This window comes from Cylas formicarius, unplaced genomic scaffold (assembly GCF_029955315.1).
Source record: "Cylas formicarius isolate icCylForm1 unplaced genomic scaffold, icCylForm1.1 PGA_scaffold_6__28_contigs__length_40554024, whole genome shotgun sequence".
In the NCBI taxonomy this organism is placed as follows: Eukaryota; Metazoa; Arthropoda; class Insecta; order Coleoptera; family Brentidae; genus Cylas; species Cylas formicarius.
The window spans coordinates 10,748,120-10,769,366 of NW_026844347.1; the positions used below are offsets into that span (position 1 = coordinate 10,748,120).

At 32.1% G+C, this 21,247-nt stretch overlaps 1 protein-coding gene across 5 annotated transcripts in view; it reads right to left on the bottom strand.

The window, feature by feature from the left end:
* The window catches only part of LOC132703243 (death-associated protein kinase related-like), a 188,520-nt gene that overhangs the window by 149,652 nt on the left and 17,621 nt on the right, over positions 1-21,247 (bottom strand). The gene's annotated exons all lie outside the window — the stretch shown is intronic.

Sequence of the window (21,247 nt, forward strand, 5' to 3'; positions counted from 1 at the left end):
GCTACAGCCAATCTGAATCGGTGATATTACTGCGTCGTTTGTTGACAAATAGAAATTGCTGACGTCTCGCCATTCATCCTGTTGTCTTTTGTTCAGCTAAGCTCTAAAGAAGTCAACAGGATGATTGGCGGAACGTCAGCAAGTTCCGCAAGCCGACGCAGAAGAATCCAGAAGAGTATACCAGTAGCCTGTGGAAGTTTATTTGAAATCGATATAGCTACGTCGTGCATTGTGTCAAGAAGAAGTTCCATAACATCGGAAGCAGGTAATATCTAGCCTACATTAATAAGCGTGTTATAATTTGTGGCGTTGTTCTACCTTCAGCAGATGCAAAATACAAGTTTTCAATAAAGTATGCTATGCTATAAAGTTTGAGTCGAATGTCGAATCTTATAAAACCTATCGATCATATGATTCGAAGTTTGCCACTAAAGGCCCCCACAGACGCTCAGTTTCTTAGCACAGGCCAACTGTGCAGGCCAATTTGTGCAGTTTACCTGTACTATTGCCTGTCCCACACACACGCAGTTTTATAGCACAGTTCTTTCTATACAGCCAACTGGGTAAATTCACACTCACTAGTTTTGGCACGGTTTTTCTATACTTAGTAAAAGAAAATGGCTTCTCGAGACACGGCATTATATTGCATTGTGCTTGCCTGTGCAATAAAGAAAAAACAAAAAAAGCAACGGTTGGTTCAAAGAAGCAAATGGACCAAAGATTGGACTTTTGACTGACCATATTAGTGTTTCAATAATATCCTATTCCCTTTATTCCATGTTCTTTATCATCTAGGTTACTCGTTGTGGCATTTGGTGTCTCGTGATCACTTGAAAAGATCAGCAATTCATAATACCACAGGTTTGGAGTATAAATATTTCTGTACCGGCCCCACTTACTTTGCTTTTCAATACTTTTTTTAATTCTTTCCTAAATGAACTCCTTAAATTATTTATTTTTTAACCACGGCTTCCCTATTTGCTCCCGTATCAACTTCTTTGAGTTTTTCGACCAACACATCATAGGCTGCGGACTTTTTATTTCTGTCACTGTATTCTTTACTTTCCATAAACATGGTAAGCTTTCGTATACCTCAATAAATTCGCTTAAAAACTGTTTGTTTGCGCAGGCTAAATTCAAGCACGGTCTGATTTTGCTCAGGCCAGGCCGACGGCCTGCGCAGTCGGCCGAACGTTCACACAAACGCACCGATATGCCTGCACAAACTAGGTTTGCTCATTCGGCCTGTATTAAAAAACTGAGCGTCTGTGGGGGCCTTAAGAATTCCTTTCAACAAATTTATTTTAATATGTCATCGATTTACAAAATCATGACATTTATGACAATCTTTAAATGATATATTCCATTTTCTGGATGTTGCAACTTTTGTCACACAGTAAATGCAACACTTAATATATCATAAAGTTTTTTTTGTTTTACATTTTTTCAGTAAGCGTTTATTTTAACATATAATTATTTATAACTAAAATTGTACTGATTTTGAACAAAACAAAAAATGTTAATTGTTATAAAGCATATTTTACTTATCAAAATTGTGCGTTAATCGAAAAATATTGATATTTAAAATTATAACGAATACCAAAAGAGAGTATTTAGTACAATTAAAATCCGGAACTGATTCACCAAGGCAAAAAAAACACTATGGAACAAAATTGTTTACACCATAATAGAAGTATGTCACGACCTTTCTCACGAAAATTTGAGATTTTTGTGAGAACATGAAGGAGTTATTATAAGCATATAATAGAAACGTTTGCGAACACCTGTAACCCAAATATGCTGTCCCAACTCAGACGATAAGCTTAAAGGCTTCCAAAAAAATAGGTGACGATCTATAAAAAAAGTTCGATAAAGATTTAATAAGCGCGAGCGCAGAATTTCCAGAAAAACTGTATCAGTTTTCCGAAATTTGGTTGCCATGTAATATAAGAAAATTGTATTCGTTTGTGGAACATTAGAAAATTATAGAATAAATCTGGGTGCGTATTTGAGTCAAAAAGTGTTCGAATAATGTTTTTATCCAAAACAGAAATATTGGTAAATAAAAAAAATGGGGCGAAAATTGAATCAGCGTTTTGAACCAACGACTTTTTTTTATTATGAAACGGAAATGTCACAGCTATCTTGGATTTTTAGATACAGGGTGATTTTGAAAATCTAACCTTTGTGGTTCGATTATGCGTTAACTTATCGAAAATTTTACTTTTCGGTGTGGATAAGGTTTTTTTAAATAATATCTAGTGGCGTAATCAGTCTTGATCTTACATCTCACATATTTTAATACATCAACTAAACTTATAAAACATATTTTAGTTAAGAAATAGCAGGAGGAAGAGCGGACAAAGAACAAATAATTACGAAATGTCACGACTGTACAAAAGATATGTGCATTGCTATATATTTTTCAAAAGCTCATAACAATCCCAATAAAATTATTAAATTAAAAAAAAACAGAAATTTTGTTTTTACATCAAAATTGCGACAACGCCACTGGATACTACTTAAAATGCTCTATCTAGAACAGTTCTCAAATTTTCGTTTAACGCATAATAGAACTACAAAAACATCTGCAAAAATTTTAAGTTCTGTATCTAAAAAGTTTAATTAGCTATGACATTCCTGTTTGTGCCAAGGCGTAAAACCATCAAAAATGGGAGACACTGTACGACGGCCTTCACACTGATAAAATTCACAGGTATTCTTTTCCGAGTCTAAAATTGTTACGCTACTGCGGCCACAAATCCAAGTACAAAATAAAAAAACGCAGAAATCGGCCTTCAAAGGTCACACCGGTTCCAATACGAGGCAAGTCCGGTCGTCCGGCCGGCAGTTCATTGGCTCAATCGCCGTGTAATTAGGTGAGAAACGATTTCGTTTCTTACACCAAAAGTTTAAGCGCAATGAGAAAGCTACAGTAAGGTTGTTATCAACGTCTAGGAATTTAGGTAGTAGTCAGATCATTAACGTTTCTATTTTAGTCCTAAAGTTAGACCTCGCGACATCTTATCTAATACGAACTACAAATTTCTTGTTTATTAATATATTTTTTAAATCGTTAACGCTCTTTTCTGGCTGCCAGCAGAATTTTACGGAAACAATGGAAAATAATATAAACAATTAAATTTCAAACTAATTTAAATTAAATTATAAAAAAATTACTTTTAATCTTTAGTTTAATCACATTTTTTCTTAATCGTTAACGCTCTTTACCGACTACCAAAAAAGCTCATGGAAGCAATAGACAATAATAGCAATTAAACTAAAAAAGGAAAAAAAATGTGTACACCATAATTTCTTTTAAATGTATAATTCCTTGGAATTCCTACTCAATTTCAATTCAATTAAATTTGCTTTCAAACCCAATAAACTTCAAATATAACTAAATTGAACATCTAGTGCAATGGAATATCAAAACTTTTACCGACTATAATAATGCAAAGATTAAACAATATTAAAATCAAAAGAAATTTGTATATTTAAGAGAACGATGAATTTTTAAATAACATCATTTTAGAAATTAACGATTAAAGATGTTAAAAACGAATTTAAACAATTTAGAATCGCTATTCCAAACCACTAAAGTTTCAAATTAAAAAATTGGTGTGATTTTTAAAACTCAAAGCTTAAAAACTTAAAAAGTGGCAAACTACTATATCAAACCGACGCAAAACGAATACAATGTATATGTTACGACACTTTGTCGTGTTACGCCACTGAGGTCGGGCACTGGGGTGCACGTCCTTCGACGGTATGCCTTTGGTGGGAATGCTGTTGGAGTTACATCTTTCTGACGCGCTTGAGCGAGTGTTACATCCTGCGCCGATGCACTTCCTTTCTTACGTTGACCTTTTGCCCTTTTCTCATGACTGACTTTAAAGCTAGTCGGTTGCAGCAGCGTGCAGCCATCCAAGAACGCAAATTTATAAAATGCCATCGGTGGCTCTAATCCCACCCAAGTTATGAGAGCAAGTAACAATATAAACGAACGTCATTTCATGTTGAATAACGTCTATTATTCTTCTAGGTTATAGAAAATCTAAAAACTACCAACCCCTATGTTTTTACTAAATAGTTTCTCAATTTTTTTTATAAAACATGTTTTAACTGCTAGTAATCATGGATTTAGAGAACGGCAATCGGCAGAAACCGTTACCATAGGCTTTGTGCATTGGTTGCAAATCTTTCAACATACTGCCAAACACCCAAAATTCGGAACAAAATTAAAACGGACTGGAAACTAACGTGAAAACATGAAAGCTGATGTCTTTGAAGACGACTTCCTGTGGTCTAGTTATGCCAAATACCACTCAAGAAAATCCGAATACCCACGTCTACCATAAATAAAAAGCAATTTCTGAAAGATATGCTGAAAAGGTAGCTTTGAACGAAATTTTTTGCGGACAAAACAACTTCAATACGATATTTCGCCTTGCGACATTCACTGGGAATGGGCACAAGAGTAAAGGTTTGTAGCAAACCATCAAACCACTTTCAAAATGAGGACACTAAAACCCGCTTGCAAGAGGAAAAAAGACAATGAATTGTGAAAAATGGAGTTTGTGCGCCGAGCATGTGATTGAAAAAATTCGAGTCCCTTATTATTTCTCTGGTTTCCAACGACTACAGTTTGTATGATTACTCGGAACATGATAGCAAACATTTAGCAATGAATTTTTCAAAGAATGTTCCACAGGCTACTGTAATACTTTTTATAAAACTTCTGGATTCCTCCTGCGTCGATTTTTGTTGAATCGAACTTGTTAAAGTTTCGCCAATCATCCTGTTGGCTTCTTCAGAGCTTGACTGAAACTTCTGATAGTATAAAACTTATAGCTGTTCCCGACGTTTTGTTCAAAATTTGGCAGTTATAAGAAAAAATGTTCAAGACAAGCATTTTTTTAATTAAGGTGAGAAGGTTTGGTTCCAGATTCTCGGATTTTAATATATCTGAAATCATGGTGAGAGTCATAGGAACTTTAGTAAAGATGGATTCTACGTTGAAACTAACCAGAATATCTTGTATTCAGTTTTCCCTGTAAAGAGTTTTAATAAGGAAGCTAGAGAATATGTTGCAGACAATAGGTCGAAGGGGTAGTCCTGGTTCGTGAATCTTTGGGAGTCGTAGAGACGAGGAATTTTAGAGTAATGAGGGGTGACAGATTTTTTCACAGAGTCTGATAGAGAAGAAGCCTTAATCACAGATTTAAGGTTACGTAGGTTCTTTTTTTAACTTGACGATATGATCCAGCTATAAGATTGTCTTGCATCTTTTCCTGATATTCATTCGTGTTCATGATCTTGAATCTTTTCCTGATGTTCATTTGTGTCCATGTTTCAGTCAAGCTCTGAAGAAGTCAACAGGATGATTGGCGAAACGTTAGCAAGTTCGAGTCAACCAAAACCGACGCAGGAGGAATCCAGAAATTTTATAAAAAGAATTTACCAATGAACTTGTGTCGTAAATAGTAGATGTTTTTTTAGAACAGAATAGAATAGAAAAATGGTACGTCCAAAATAACAAAATTCTATACAATAATATAGAGAAGTAATTGTATATTACATACAAATCTAATAATGAGAGCACACAAAAAAACCAAGTTTTTATGACTAAGTAGCTCCAAGTATTTATTTGTGTTATAAAATGACTAAAAAAATCTTTCATTTTTATTTTAAATTGCTTGAAAGGTAGGTTTTTAAGATTCGGCGGAAGGACCTTAGTCTGGAATAACCAGGTGCAATCATATCAACTTGCCTGGTATTGCAGTTGTGCCTATTAGTGGTTACTCGATAGACATCAACGTTTTCACGTCTATCTATATAGAAGGCAGCGTCATAATTTGCAAGCGGGTAAAAATAGAGTACTCAAATAGAACTCTGCACAGCACCCGCACAAGTGTTTTCCGAATATCTAACCCCACCCCAAAGCACTATACCATAGGTTTTTTTAGTTCATTAGGTACTAGATCATTTGCAGACAACGACTGTTGCAGAATATTTGTAATTGCATCAACATTTTCAGTGAGTTTTCTATGATGTTTAGTAATTGACAAAACGGCAGTATAGTCCGCGAACAGGGTGATGAGTATAGACAGCGGCAAATGGTTTATATAAATGACAAATAGCAGCGGTCCAAGAATCGGGCCTTGTGGAACACCGCACTTTACGTACGGACACCTGTTAGCGAGATATGATTCAATTAATATTAGAGGAATTCTCTGATACAATATAATTCTAAATTATTTAAGATTACATTGTGGGTCACACAGTCGAAGGCTTTAGTAAAGTCATATAAGAGTGAAATTGAAATGTCACCATCATCCAACCATCATTGAACCATTCCTACCTACAAAATAGATAAACACGTCTGTAGTACATTTAATTGCACGAAAACTGAATTGCGATTCACTTAGAAATTTCTTCGCGTTAAGGAACATAGATTAACGGATTTTTAAGGTCTTTTCCATAACTTTCCCACAAATGGGGGCAATAACAGTAGGTCAGAAATTATTTGGAATATCCAGATCTCCTTTTTATGGACAGAAATTAGTTTAAAGATTTTTAAATCTAAAGGAAATTCGCCACCCGAAATTACGACATTTCTTATAGCTGTCGAAAGAACCTACAATATACTTTCCAGTGTACTTTAGTATTTTGAATTTAAACGGATACAGTCAGTGGAACTTGCATTCACAGACTTAAGAGAGATTAATAATAATATTTATTATAATTTATCTATTTTCATATCTTTTTTACTTACTATCTCTGTAATTATAATCATATATAATCATAATTATTTTTATTATTTTAATAAACTACTTTGAGTAACGCCGCTGTCACATTACTTTCGTTCACCCAACTCGTCTTTCTATTGTATGGCAATTAGTGTGATCCTAATTTAGGGATGATTCCAGGTGTGTATCTTAACTTTATGATATAACCTTTAGGTCCTCCGGTCTGTTTAATGATACCTGTCAATGCAAATTTGCATTTTATAACTTAATTTCTGTTAGTCCTTTATATTTTGATTTTTTAATAGATGTGGCCGCTCGATATCCTTGACTGATCACCCCGTACACGGAGCATTTGGCGCTATTACGTACTAACCTAAATTTAAAAAATGTTGAAAAATTAAATGATCAATATTAATTTGCAAATAGATGCCGTGCGGCCACAATAACTTAACGGTACTTGTCGCGTTGATTGCACGTATCTACCACGGCAAGGATAGCAATCGGTTGACGACGTGCAAAAAATGGGTCGAACACATTTCCGCCTTTTACCGATTCCATTTTCTGATTGCAGAGTAAGAAAGGCAACATACCGGGTGAGATCATAGCTCCATCATTATCGCCCACTTTATCAGATCAATAAGGTTTAAGGAGGTATGTGTGATTGATCAGAGCTGAGTATCGCAATATCTCATTCGCCGTTTCCCCTAAGCCTAACACTAAATATACGTAGTTAGTGTTTATTCGAAACCGTTAACCGTTTCGTGCGCGTGCTTTCGGTACAAACAAAGAAACATAGCTTCGTTTTTTGAGTACTGTGATTGGATAAATATAAACTTGACGTTTAGCACCAGGAAAAATAATTACAATAGAGACATTTTCGAACAATTTCAATTTTAATCTTTTAATAATTTAATCCAGCTAGTTTTGGATCCAACTGGGAATTAGAATCATTTGATAATAACGTTTCCATGGCTGTTAAACTTTATTAAAAACTGGAAAAATAATAATAAACCATTTTAGAACATTTCAAATTCTGACTTTCATTCGAACTTCAGCATTGCCTCTTTGACAAATCTCACTCGTTTTAGATTCAACTCAGATTCAGAGTCATTTTATTGTAACGTTTAGAATTCCGTAACTGTTTCAACTTTATTGAAAATATACTAAATTATATATATATATATATATATATATATATATATATATATATATATATATATATATATATATATATATATATATATATATATATATACGCCAAGGCAAGAACGTTATTGTTTTTGGCAATGATGTATGTTGTGGTACTTTTTCACAAACAGCGCTAATAATAGACATTTAAAAAAAAAATAATAAATTTGTGAGTATGACTAATATATGTCATTTATTTTTATAATATTTGTAATTTTTAAATTCGTATATGTCTACTGTTTAAGATATTCTGTGTTAGACGCTTTTTTTGTCCTTTGTTTTGCAGTTTTTGAGAAAGACCTGGGTTGCCGGTCGAAACGTCAATGACAATTACAGTGTTTTAAAATTATTTGTGAGTTTTGTTCACTGTGGACCAAATCCTAAGAATCATCCTATAAAAAAAAATATATATATATATATATATATATATATATATATATATATATATATATATATATATATATATATATATATATATATATGTATATATATATATTAAGCACCTATATATAGTTTAAAATGCTCTTTACAACAAACGGATCGAAAAAATTTTGTTCTATTCTCATGACCTTAGCGGTCATCTAAGAGTAGCAACTACCACGAACAGATCAGATTTTAGATAACAGAAGCAATCTAGACAAATTGTAAAAGGCGCTTTATACTGTAAAAATGGACAATATTTTATCATTTCTAATATAAGCCCGAACAAAAATCTCTAAAATTAAACGAAAAAAAAATTGTATCTGTTTTTACGCCTTTCGCTGGCGCAAACCATTTTATTAAATATTTCTGGTACTGTGACTATGACTCCCAAATTGGGAAAAACGTTTCTCTCTGAGTTATTACAAGCTTGGGAACGCATCACATTGTGTAGGCAGGTGTTTAATTTCCTTACAGTTTTATGATCATCAGCCCTAAATCTCAAAACTATGCTTTAAAGGTATTTATTTCCGCTTTAACTTTTACCTCTTGAACACTTTTCCACTTACATTTTCCTGTCCTATATTTAGTATAGTATAGTTTTGAAAAAGTGGATCTAAACGGTTTTATTTATACTTATTACATCTGCCAAATTTCTTGAAATTAGGTGTAGACACGTTGCAATATTTATGTGCAATACTGTACTTTTCATGAAAAAATACATATAGAAATTGCATTGTGTTTACCGGGCTTTAGGTAATATGAAAACAAAAAAAAATCTAAAAAAGAGAACTCTTAACATTTATTTGTAAACAAAAATTGAATTATTTATTTCATTTACGGTTTACTTATAAGTTGGTGGGTGGCCTATCCAATCGCAGTGATAAAAATTGAGCCTATGGATTGTTAAAGTGTATGATAAACGCAGAAGTTTGATCTGACATGAGCGTTTAATAAATGAGTGACTAAAAAAGTCTATGATCCACTTGTTGCATACTGTTTCCACGACCATTCATTTTTGGGTACATTTTTGCAAAACAACACTGAGAGAAGTGACCATCAGAACTTGGAAACCAACCACACCAAACCAAAAACGTCCGATCTATCCCCCAATATGTGGCTAAAGAAGCTTATAATTCGGCATTTTAGAATATCATACATTAAATTTTAACATACCCATGTTAAATATCTAGAAATCGAATGGAATTAAAATCGCCGCGGATCAAAATGTTTTTTTTTATACTGCAACTGCACCACGTAACCTTACCAAATACGTGGTGAAACGTTTAGCATTGACAATAGAATAGGTCAGTCGCAACAAAGGCATCGCTATAAAAAAATTAATTCCGATGTGTCGACCCGACGTTAAATAGGAAACGCACAGGCGAACATGTATCGTTTAGAACGAACGATGTCAGCATTATTTTTTTTAATTGATTTCAAGGAAAACAGAACGTGTGCGATGGAGCTTTTCCGAATTCTTATTTTTTTCATAATTTACGTCGGTTTCACAATATAGCGTGTTTGAAAAAAATATTTCAAGGTTTTATGGACTTATTTTTCACTCCTTTCCCATAAACCGATGTACAGTGTCAAAGTTTCAAGACATTTTTATAATTTATAGCTCTTGAAACCTATTGCAATTAAAGTTACATACAGGGAAAATTTTATTTTCCCTTGAGTTTTTTACAAACTTTCTAATTGACTCAAATCTGCAAAAATAATGTTCTTGGTTTTTGCTAATTTTTGCCGTTTCTGAATTGGTTTTCTAATTTTAAGATGTGTGAGAGAATGCTCATTTTATGCTAATGTTTGATAATTATTATCTTGTGTTAAAATTTTAGTTTCCTTAATATTAAATTTATGGTTTGTTAAATTTTCGTGTTTATATGTATGTATGTATGTATGAGTAAAAATTGATTTTATTAATTTGTAAGATTTGTGAGAAGAATATGTTGTATTATTTCAGATAATTATTTATGTATAGTATTGCAACATATTTCTGATTAATTGGGTTATTTTTTGATATCTTATTTTCATTATTCTGTTAACCTGATAATAACAGCATACTTTCAAGTTCGGGGGTGGTTAGAATTATAATTTAGTTATCTTCCTGATCATGTATCTTTTGCATACCATTTTGTTTTTATGTTATTATCATAAAGATTTTTTATTAAATTTGTTATTAAAATTTTTATTAAATTTAAGTGAAGGAAATTTATTTTTTTATCTTTTTCAATTTCATTAGTACAATAGTACGATTGAAATTTATAATGAAAATTATTAAAAGCATTAAGGATATTATTAACATGATTTTTTAAAAAAATTATTTAATGTTAGGTTAACTGCTTCTATATAATCCTTTATTAAAAGAAAAGTGTGGTCTTTAATATATCATATGTTTTTTGGTTAAAATGGTAATTTCAATTTCATTCGAAATGTTAGTATAAGAATTCATAACAATTGTTTTATTTATTTTATCTGGTTTCAAAATTCTAATTTGTGGGATATGCTTAACAAATTGTTTTGTTTTATTCAGTTTTTTTGTAAGTTAATATGTAATAATAGTATGTCATCTATAAAGTCCCTTTTACACAATTATTCGATTTATTATCATCAATATCCATTCAAATGCCAATGGGCTCTGTGAAGATATGCAAAATAAAATAATAAAAATCAATTGATATTTTGAATATTGATCTTCTTACAATAATCACAGATCCCCGTTAAAATAACGATTCAATAAATTGGTAGTCAATTTAATATCTTTCAGGTTTATCTAATCAGTCATTAGACATAATTAAACGATAAACTTAGCTTTGTTCAACTATGTACGTTTAGTTGAGAAGAAAATGTATTCGAACGTTGCGCGCGTTTTCTTTGTGAATAACGTCTTTGTTTGTTCTTTAAAGAAGGGAGTTAATAGTTTCCGCTTGAGTACCCATCCGCACACATCCGGCATGGCCGTTAAGAGAGATGATAACGCCGACGAATAAAGAGTCATAAATTTGCGCGAAATTAATTGTTCAGGCGACAGTAGTTTGCATTCAGCTGCAGCTTGGCTTGTTACTGTTTCGGGGAATGATCGGGTGGCCTGCGTAGGAGACAAAGCCGCGTCGTATACAGGGTGCGTCGGTTTATAAGTTTTATAACAATCGCGGATTTTTGGTTAACGACGCTAATGACATTAATAGTGAACTTGAAATTTTGTATGACTGGCTGTGTCAAACTAGTTTAAAATTAAATTCAATGTGGTTATACGTTCCAAAGGAAATTATTTGAAATATGCTTAGTATGGATTAATATTAAATATTAATAACACTTTTGGAAAATCAAATTGTTTTCGATAGTTTCTGTGGACCTCTCAGATCATTCCTTTGCGATTCATTAGTCTTATGTCTACAAAATTAAATATATTCAATACTCAGTACTTGCGCATACAGCAATGCGCATAATTACTTAATTGTAACAGATTCGCTCCAGTGAGGAAATGGCTACAGACAATGAACTGCCTAACGGTTGAACAAACCATTAAAAGGGCACATTGATAGAAAATAGACCGACATATTTAAATGCGTTTTTGGTAAAGAGGTCTAATTTGCATGAACACAACATACGTGCTGGATAAAGCCTAGGATTGTGGAATTGACCTTTCAAATTTTAAAAATACAATGAAATTTATATTAATTTATTTATATTGTGCGTTATGTTACCATCGGGTAGTTGTGAGAAATAAATGGAGTCGATATTTTTATTCGGATCCCCTGCATCGCTAAGTATCGTATCGGGTATTCCCTTAAGAGGGTTATAGGTAAATTGGACATCACAAATACATAATAATTTATTATAAAATACATATTATTAAATAATGACAGAAAATAGTCTGCAATTGCAAGATATTATGTAAAACATTTTTTGCGGGTCAATTGACCAACTCCAAAAACTATACTTACATATGAAGCAAATTATCTATTATTTTTTAATTAATATTGCGTATGAGAGTCTCTCAAAATCTTAAATAATAACCTCGACAATAATTTTTAATTATACGAGTTTTTTACAGCGTAAGTAAGATCTTTCAGTTATTATCATGTTACACATATTCCAGTTTTTTGTCGTTAGTTCGTCGTTTTTTTTAAACATGAAAAATAAGAAAAAATTCAATTTTAATACGCGAAATAAATTTTGATAGAATCGAATTTGACTAGTCAATTAAGTCAATTGGCCAGCTCCCACACTAGTAAAGCTGCAATATTGAAGCAGTTCTCACAGTGTCTCTGCAGAAATCATTATTTTGAGAAGGGGTTTGTTTGTTGAAATAAATTGCTCCTAGTGTATATGTATTTATTAAAACAGTAAGTGCGTATTTAGAAGATGTCTAGCTAGGCAATGTTACTCATTACTTTTTGTTCTAACTAGCCAAGTTCTAAACAACAATTAAAGAGTTAAAAGTTACCAGACAAATTTTCAAGAGATAATTATTTAATCATTAGTACAGACATCGAAATGGATTTGGTAGTTCCAACTTCAATTAGCAATCGCTTTGTAGATATAATAACAATTAAAGTAGAATACGCTCGGTTACGTACATCAGAAGAAAAATTTCCATTATCTCGAAACTGTTTTACTGCTACATGATGTATATATGAATTAGTTTATGTTTGATCACCTATAATTTCTAAATAGGAAATTTTATCTCGTACAAGCGAATACCATATATTCTACTTCAGCGATTATTTTGTGTTTATTTACCATAAATTTAAAATTATGTGAGTTAAAACCGAAAAGTATCCTATCCTATCCTATTATATAAAGCTGTATAACAATGCCTTAACAACAACAAAAACACAACACTAAAAAACAGGGTGTACTGTACAGGTTGCCTTAATCGAGGAATTAATTTTATTGATCTTATTTTACGTCGTTTTAGGATGCCTCATTTTTCAGGACGTTAGCTCGCTGTATTGCGAACTAACTAATACAACATATAATACGTGTATTACGGAATCTTTTCATCCTTTAATAAACCAAAGTTTAACAATGTAGTAAATGAAAGGTTTTTTTTTTAAATAAATATCTCATCTCATCTTGAAATTGTGCCTTATTTGACAGACTTTTTACTCCACGTCTCCATATCATATAACTAATTAAAATCCAGACTGCAAGAGTTGAAGTTCCATTAATTATAATGTTGCCCAAAACAAAATTTCATCTAAGAAGTGATTTAAGGGTGAAGGTTCGAGAATAAATATTTTTAAAAATTCGTTTCATTCGTTAAGCAATAAATATTAACATCTTGACAAATAGGAAGTACATTCTGTTTTAGTATATATATGTAGAATATTTTTTTATACGGGCAGTCACGCTGTACTAACCTTCGTTCAATAGGTAATACCAAAACGATTTCAAGGTTTGTTTAACTTACTCTTTATACACCGGTACCGGCTAATGGCGATTAAATCGCGAACGTTAATATCGTTTCGTAATCTGGCTCGACGGTGAAGTTAATAAATCTCGTTAATAAAAACAGTTTTGTTTATCCATTAAGTCTCTCGCGTCGAATGGGATTGAGTGATAGACGTGATTAATATTTGGAGAACAGGTCGCGTTTAACGGAGTGACTGCAAAATTTCGGCTGAAGCTTCGCCGCGAATCGGTCAAACGTTTTTGTTATTCAGAAAGTCCCCAAACTAAGAAAACACAGAAAGGCCACCAAAAATATAGTATAGGTTTTAGTTAAGTTAAGCAACTTTTTAAGAATAAATCCCAATTTCTGAACAAGTCAGAATTTCTGACATAACCCAAAATTTCTGAGAAACGTACCGGAATTTCAGACTCAAGAGACATTGCGAATCAAAACATCAGAAAGGTATACAGGTTAACTCATAAAGGATGGACGACAACCTCTAAATTGAAGCTACTAGACACCAAAATATAATTGAACTTGCCTCATCCAAATGTCGCTGGTTTCAGAAAGACAGAAAGTTCAATGTTTTAATTTTAATCTGATTTTTTCATTAATTTAGAAAAAAAATAATAGTTTATAGTTCAGTTGGGTTTTTTGACACAATGAAAGAATTTTTTTCACAAAAAGGGCGTGCGTCTAACTATATAGGTTTTAGAGTAATTTATATATAAAAGGTTTGAAGTATTTTTTCTGATTTTATTCATAAATGCTTAACTCTTACTTGATTCTCAGAAATTCTGACATGTTTCTCAAAAATTCTGATTTGTTTCTCTGACACAAACGAATGAGGAAAATTATTTTTGTCTTTTAATTAAGAAGAAATTTTCCTAAAATTATTGTATTTTTCATTTTCTGCTACAATTAATAATTAATCAGTTTTACTGAAATATTGACAGCTGTCAAATCTTCAAAATTCTAAAAATAGTTTTAAGTAAAACTTACAAAACTGCAATTCTTAGTATATTTAAACTTTTTCGTTCTTCTCCTTCCATTCTTTATATAACCCTTTGTTGTATGCAGAATTGCGGATTGTTTGTTTCCCGTGTTTATAAAATAATAGATTATAACAATAATAATATGTGTGACAGAATATTTAGAAAATGTTATGCAGCTTTGTATATTATGCTAAAATACACTAATATTTCCTTTTTCCTTTTAATTTACGACTAGCAATTAAAAATCCGATACATAGAAAACTATATTAACGTTGTCAATTAATTATCTTTGAAACTATTTGATATTAAAATAGCAAGATTTTAAGTAAACTTCCGGGTGTATCAGCTTATTGTAGAAACGCATCGTCAAATGGAAATTTTCTTTTGAAGTACTTCATTGGGTGTATTTTAGTTTAATTTCGTGTAAATCTGGAAAAATTAAACCAGAATTAGCCCAGTGACGTACATCAAAGAAGCAATTGAAAATTGATTGATTTTAAAACTGCAGCACTCTCATTTTCATATCTATACTAATGTTTAAATAATTACCTGTTGAAGATTTGTGTGCAAGGTCTTAAGATTAAAATTTTAAAATTAAAAAATTATTTGAATTTTTTATCTTTTAATACTTCGTAAACATCGAGAACTATGGATCTGTCCCTGCGGGTCAATAAAAGGACATCTCGTTTAGTCGGGCAAATTTCCTAGAACCAAATTTTCACATTTCAATCACACACAACACAAAACTTTTACAGCCCCATGATTTTTTTGAAGTGATTTTAATTCGTTTGCGAGTTTGTAATGTTTATTTTAAAGAAAAAGATCGAAATTGTGAGAGAACGCGCAAGCAACTGAAATATCCAAAACTAAGGCAGATGTGCACAAATAAATGGCAATCTCGAACAACTTCTATTTTTTGAAAGTCTTTAGTCCTCCCCGACACATAAACGAATAAGTCTTCGTTTATTAGAGCTTTCACTGTAAGACTAAAATGTTCCGATGCATTTAAAAAATGAAAAGTGGCATAAAATTCATTGAAGATGGGTGCGACTCAAGCGGTAGTTTCAATCAAAATTTAAAAAATATAATATATATTAACCACAATGAATTATAAAATAAGTTTTGACGTTTTCTCATTTTTGGTTAGTTAATAATACAAAAATGAGGTACGTCAAAATTGATTTTTTTAAAGAAAAAACTAACATCTTAATCTTAGAGCTTTAGTATCCAAATAAGAGTAAAAGATATTGCAATTGACTCAAAAATTAAAAAAAAAAACTTGTGACTTCTTTACACCATTTTTTCCTAATTTTTATAATTTTCCAGGAACAAATACAAGAGAAGGGAATAAAAATTTAAATAGAAAATATATGTAATATGATAATAAGTGGAAGATCATAAGAGCTGAAAAGGATTCTGGTTTTCAATGCTTATCAACCTGTCATCAAAACTGTAGAAAACTTGTATAATTAAAAATTGTTGCCGATGTTATTCTTCAAGATTTTAAGATACAGTCTCATACGCTAAATTAATTTAAAAATAATAGCTAATTTGCGAGCGTCAAGTGTATAGGGTAGGCTAACTCCACAACATTTCAAAATAATATTATTGGAGAAAATAAAGTTTCTTCCGGTAGTTTCGTCTAGTGTGCGTTATCTATAAACCTGCATACTTCCGGTATTCTAGAGTTTTAGCTTACAAATAACATATAGAAGCGATTAAGTAACCCCAGGATCGCGTTAATATCCTGACGATCAAACGAATAGGTATAGAGGACGTCGACAAGGTATTGCCCCCTCATTACGGCACATTCTAAACGTGTAACGATTTAACTTTCAAGCCGTGAAAAACGAGCAAAACGCACCTGTGTGTGAGTGCGGAGTAGATGTGTGTGTGAATGCGAAACGAAAATGACTAAGGCCGCGAGCATCTTAGACCGTTACAAAAACACGTCTTCAAATACCGTCTGGGCCCGAAACCCATGCTGAAACGCAGTACCGTACGAAGCAAACCGACCAAAATTTATGGCACAGAGCCGTTAAAGTAAGTTTAATATAACAAACAGTTTCTAGTTCTTGTATTGACTTGAACGGCAATCTGTTAAAGTATAGATGGTGTTTGATATTTTCATAACCCTCACCTATATAGGTGATAGGTGGTGCACATTCGAAGAGTGCGTTCCAAGACGAGTTCAAAGTCCATAGTCGATGCCTACGACGAGACCTAGAACGGTTTTCTTTAGTTTTTGACCAGACCGAAAATTGTGATAGCGAGAATATTTTCCATACCTTTCATACCAAATAAAGGACTAAAGTTTATGTTGCCTTAATCCGCAATGGTACAATGTTGCCACATTTCGCATCTAGTAAATTTCACTTATATTACATTACGTACATTAAAAAACAACTTATGGAGATAATAACCATGTTTTGAACATTGTTTACTTATTGCTTATAATTAGGACAATTACATTTATTTTATTTAAAATTTGTATTTATTTGGCTGGTTATAATAATCATAATAAACAAAGTCTCAAAACATAAAATAATAAAATACAAGTTTTCTGCAAAAATTTTTTATAACAAAATAAACTATAGATATTCAATCAGTATGATAGTGTTATTATTTAATGTCGTTGAAATTGTCACGTAATACTCTAAGTATTAAAATATATATAAAGTAAGGGGAAACATGACTAAACTGTAGCACTGGCTTCCTTAGGTTTAAACGGACATACACAAAAAATTTAAAAATTTAAAACATGTTGATATGACAGTTTACATGTGCCTCTAAGAGTGACGAAAAACTCCATTTAAAATAAGAAAAAACACCAGAAACTTGCATAGAACTTTTCTTTCTTTTATCATTTATCAAATCGGATAGATGGTCATCTTATATGGACCACATTGTACGTATACAATATATGTTTGCTAACCTCTTCATAAAACGGAAAATCTGAACCCAATCACGATGCAAATGTTGAAAAATAAAACATAATATTTGTCAAAGAATTAAATAAATAAAAATATGTTCTGCCTAGTTTAAGAGATGAATGAGCATCACTCTAATTCTTACTGTCAAAATTCACCAACATTAAAGAAAAAAAACGAAAATATGATCGATAAGATTAAAATTTCCCGCGTTTATTGGCAAAGACTATGTACATCAACAGTTGCCCATCGTATCAAAATAATACTCTCAGAATGGGAAAAGTCCAATACGGCTCTGATAAATCACCAAGGCATTCCAATCACGTTGAAATTCAGGTATATTGTGCAAAGTATTGTTCCATACCAATTCGTTGAATATCAAGGGGCTGCTTTTGTAATCCAACGGCCATTTATTAAGTCACTGAGAATAATAATAATAATAAAAATAGCTGTTTTTAGTACAAATGGGCATATTATATAATATAATTATTGGACGAAAAAAATTAATTATTTAGTGTGAAAGGGTATAGGACAAATTTCTATACCTATTATTCGGATCCTTTGAGGGGAAACTAGCTTCCTGTCAGGCTGTCCCAAAAGCTTTGCCAGTCATTTCCTGTCAATTTCACTTCAATTTCAAGAAAGAAAGAACCTGTGGCAGGTATATGTTTTTCAAAATCCAAGGGGTATTTCTAACTTCTCTCTTAATACACGTGAAATTTAGCGTTCATATTAAGTATCAGTATAAGTTGTGTCAGACACTTCGCGATTTATATGCGGATAACGTGTAGCATTGCAAAAGTATAGAAAATTAAAAAATCACATTATTCTTGATAATTTTTAGTCATTTAAAAACATTAGTAAATCTTAAGAACTTGTAATTTTTGCTTGTTTTTAATAAGTCAACTTCGACCATGCTAGGAAAGTATGAATTAATAGACTATTTTAAGTGCTGAAATTTGCCACTAAAAGCATAGACTAGTTTAAACCACTGGGTTTCGATAAATCCTCATCCCAAAGTCTTACTTTAGTTTTGAACAAGTTGGGTTGGAAGGCATATGTAAATATTAATAAATTAAAAAATATTATCCTCACGCACAATTACTTAAAAATTAACATAGATCAAACGAAATATATAGTATGCAGGCAAAAAGATTACAATACGGATAACATTTATAGAATGAAGAATGATAAAATATTTAAGCTTGGTAGCAGGCTAGAAATTCAACTGGCCTCTAAATCTTGAATTGATCACTATAAATATAATTAAGAAATAAAGACGAAGTATCTGCTTCACGAAATGGACTGCAGAGGGAACATGCAACAGTGTTTCAGGAAAACCCGCGATTCGGTGCAGCGACATAGACACCACACAAATATATCCAGAAACTGATGTAGGTAACTAAAGTCCCAATAGTAAATCCGTGTAAACATTGAAAAATACTCATAATTAAAAATATAAAATTTTAGATCCCGAGACCAGTGCTATTACAAGTTCGGTTAAGATAATTAAATAAATGTAGCCAAATAAAAAAATTAAAAAAAAAACATGTTCAAAAACTCACACACTGTAACATATAGATAAAATCAAAATAATTAAATCACGCGTCCTTGATTCACAAAAAAGGGTTCCAGTTTTTATGCCATTTAAGTAATGACTTAATTTACAAGCTGTCCAAAAGTATGAGAACTGTAGAATATCTCGAGAATTACACATTTAATCAAACACAAAAATGTATATGAATAAAATAACTGTTTAATAATACCAATGCCACAAGTTTTATTATTCTCTTTGATTTTTGGTGGATGACGCTGTAATCGCAAAAAAAACGATTCATCCTATTTGGCAAGAAATACGAAGGGGGGCAATGTTATTAATCAAATTTAAGTGTCATAATACATTCGTTTTCACGTATTTTTTTCCACTCGCTATTCTAAAATGCTAAAATAACGATACGCATTCATAAATAAAAAAGGGGTAAATTATTATCCAAAAGTAATTTCACAAGGATTTCACCCTATTCGGATTTTGCCGTATTTAAAAAATTATTTTTAGGTAATGTGGATTTTTTTTTATTCCGTCGTAATTACAAACTTAACAAGTAAAAATAGTAGGTAAATAAAAAATACACACAGCGAATACAAATTGGGAAAGAGTATTGTCATTGAAATTTTTAAATTAGTAAATGAAAATTTTATATATTCCATAAATTTAGAAAACGGACAAATTTTAGTTTTCTTTTTCTTCAACTTTAATTAAGTAACTTCCTTCGTTAATAAATAAAGATAAATATGAAAAAAAGGGGAGAAAATATTATTCATGGCTTTTTGTTATGTTTTGTATCTTATAAACTTAAACATGAAAAGTGAGTTTGTTGAATTAAAAAAGTCACACGCGAACGGGGGATGTTATCCCGAAATAATTTTCCTTCATTATTTGAGTCAATACTACAGAAAATGAAAATGAAACATATCATCGATAAAGTTCTATTTAATCACACAACGAATATATAACATTAAAGTCGGATTAACCGCGTTGTGGCATAGAATCTTCCTATTCGGTAATAAAAAATTCCCAACCATCAATGGGTTTGGTTGGAGGTCATGTTTGGTGTTATTGAATAGTTTTTTACTGCTAGTCAAATGGATTTATCAAGATATTCCAATATTTCCATCCCATCATCAGGACGAGTACCAGATTGACAGAATTAGATACCGCTGGCCTTGTCAGTGTTTTTCGGCTGTCAAGTAGGAATCTTCATGTTCACACAGGTAAGAGTCTGGACAACTGCTCAACTGTCTCTGCAAATAAAGATGTGCTTGTCCGAGTATCCTTTGTTGTGATTCTCGTGAACACACACACCAATATCGCATAGATCTCCGCCTGGAATATACGAGGATGGATAACTAGAGATACAGATATCTATGCTCTAGGAGCAGCTGCTGTCGGTGCTCCTTTGTCGCCGACCTTTCCATAATCTGCAATCTGACAGCAGTTCTCCAGGACTCAAACCCCATATGGCGTGGTTTTCAAACAGTCGGCCTTCATTATGTAGCCCAACCTCTGTATTCGCCCTAGATCTGCCCTGATATTTTATATATCGACGAAACTCCACCATGCTAAGGCAACACAGGTAATGAGCGGTCTCCCTTCTTTTTCAAGAAAAAAAAAAAGCGCTTAACACGTATGAGCGTGACGGCAACTATGCTTAGTTATAGACGTTATTTAATTCAATTTGCTCGTTCAACTTTAGTTAACGAGCAAAAATAAACGTATTTATGATTGCAGTATATGCCACACACTCGATTTTATTCGACGTCTAATTATCCCTTTCCACCACCGTTATATTAATTAAGTGGAGCAGTAATTATTTACAGGAGTTATTTTCAAGTACGTTTTTCGCTATATAGTTTAGCCCGCTCCCTTGCCACCACGTAATACCGGGCGATACGACAGCACGGTTTGTGCCGAACCGAACGACACAATTACGGCAACACCGTCACGTTTCGCTTAATTCAAAAGCAAACCTCCATTAAGTAACTGAAATCGAATTA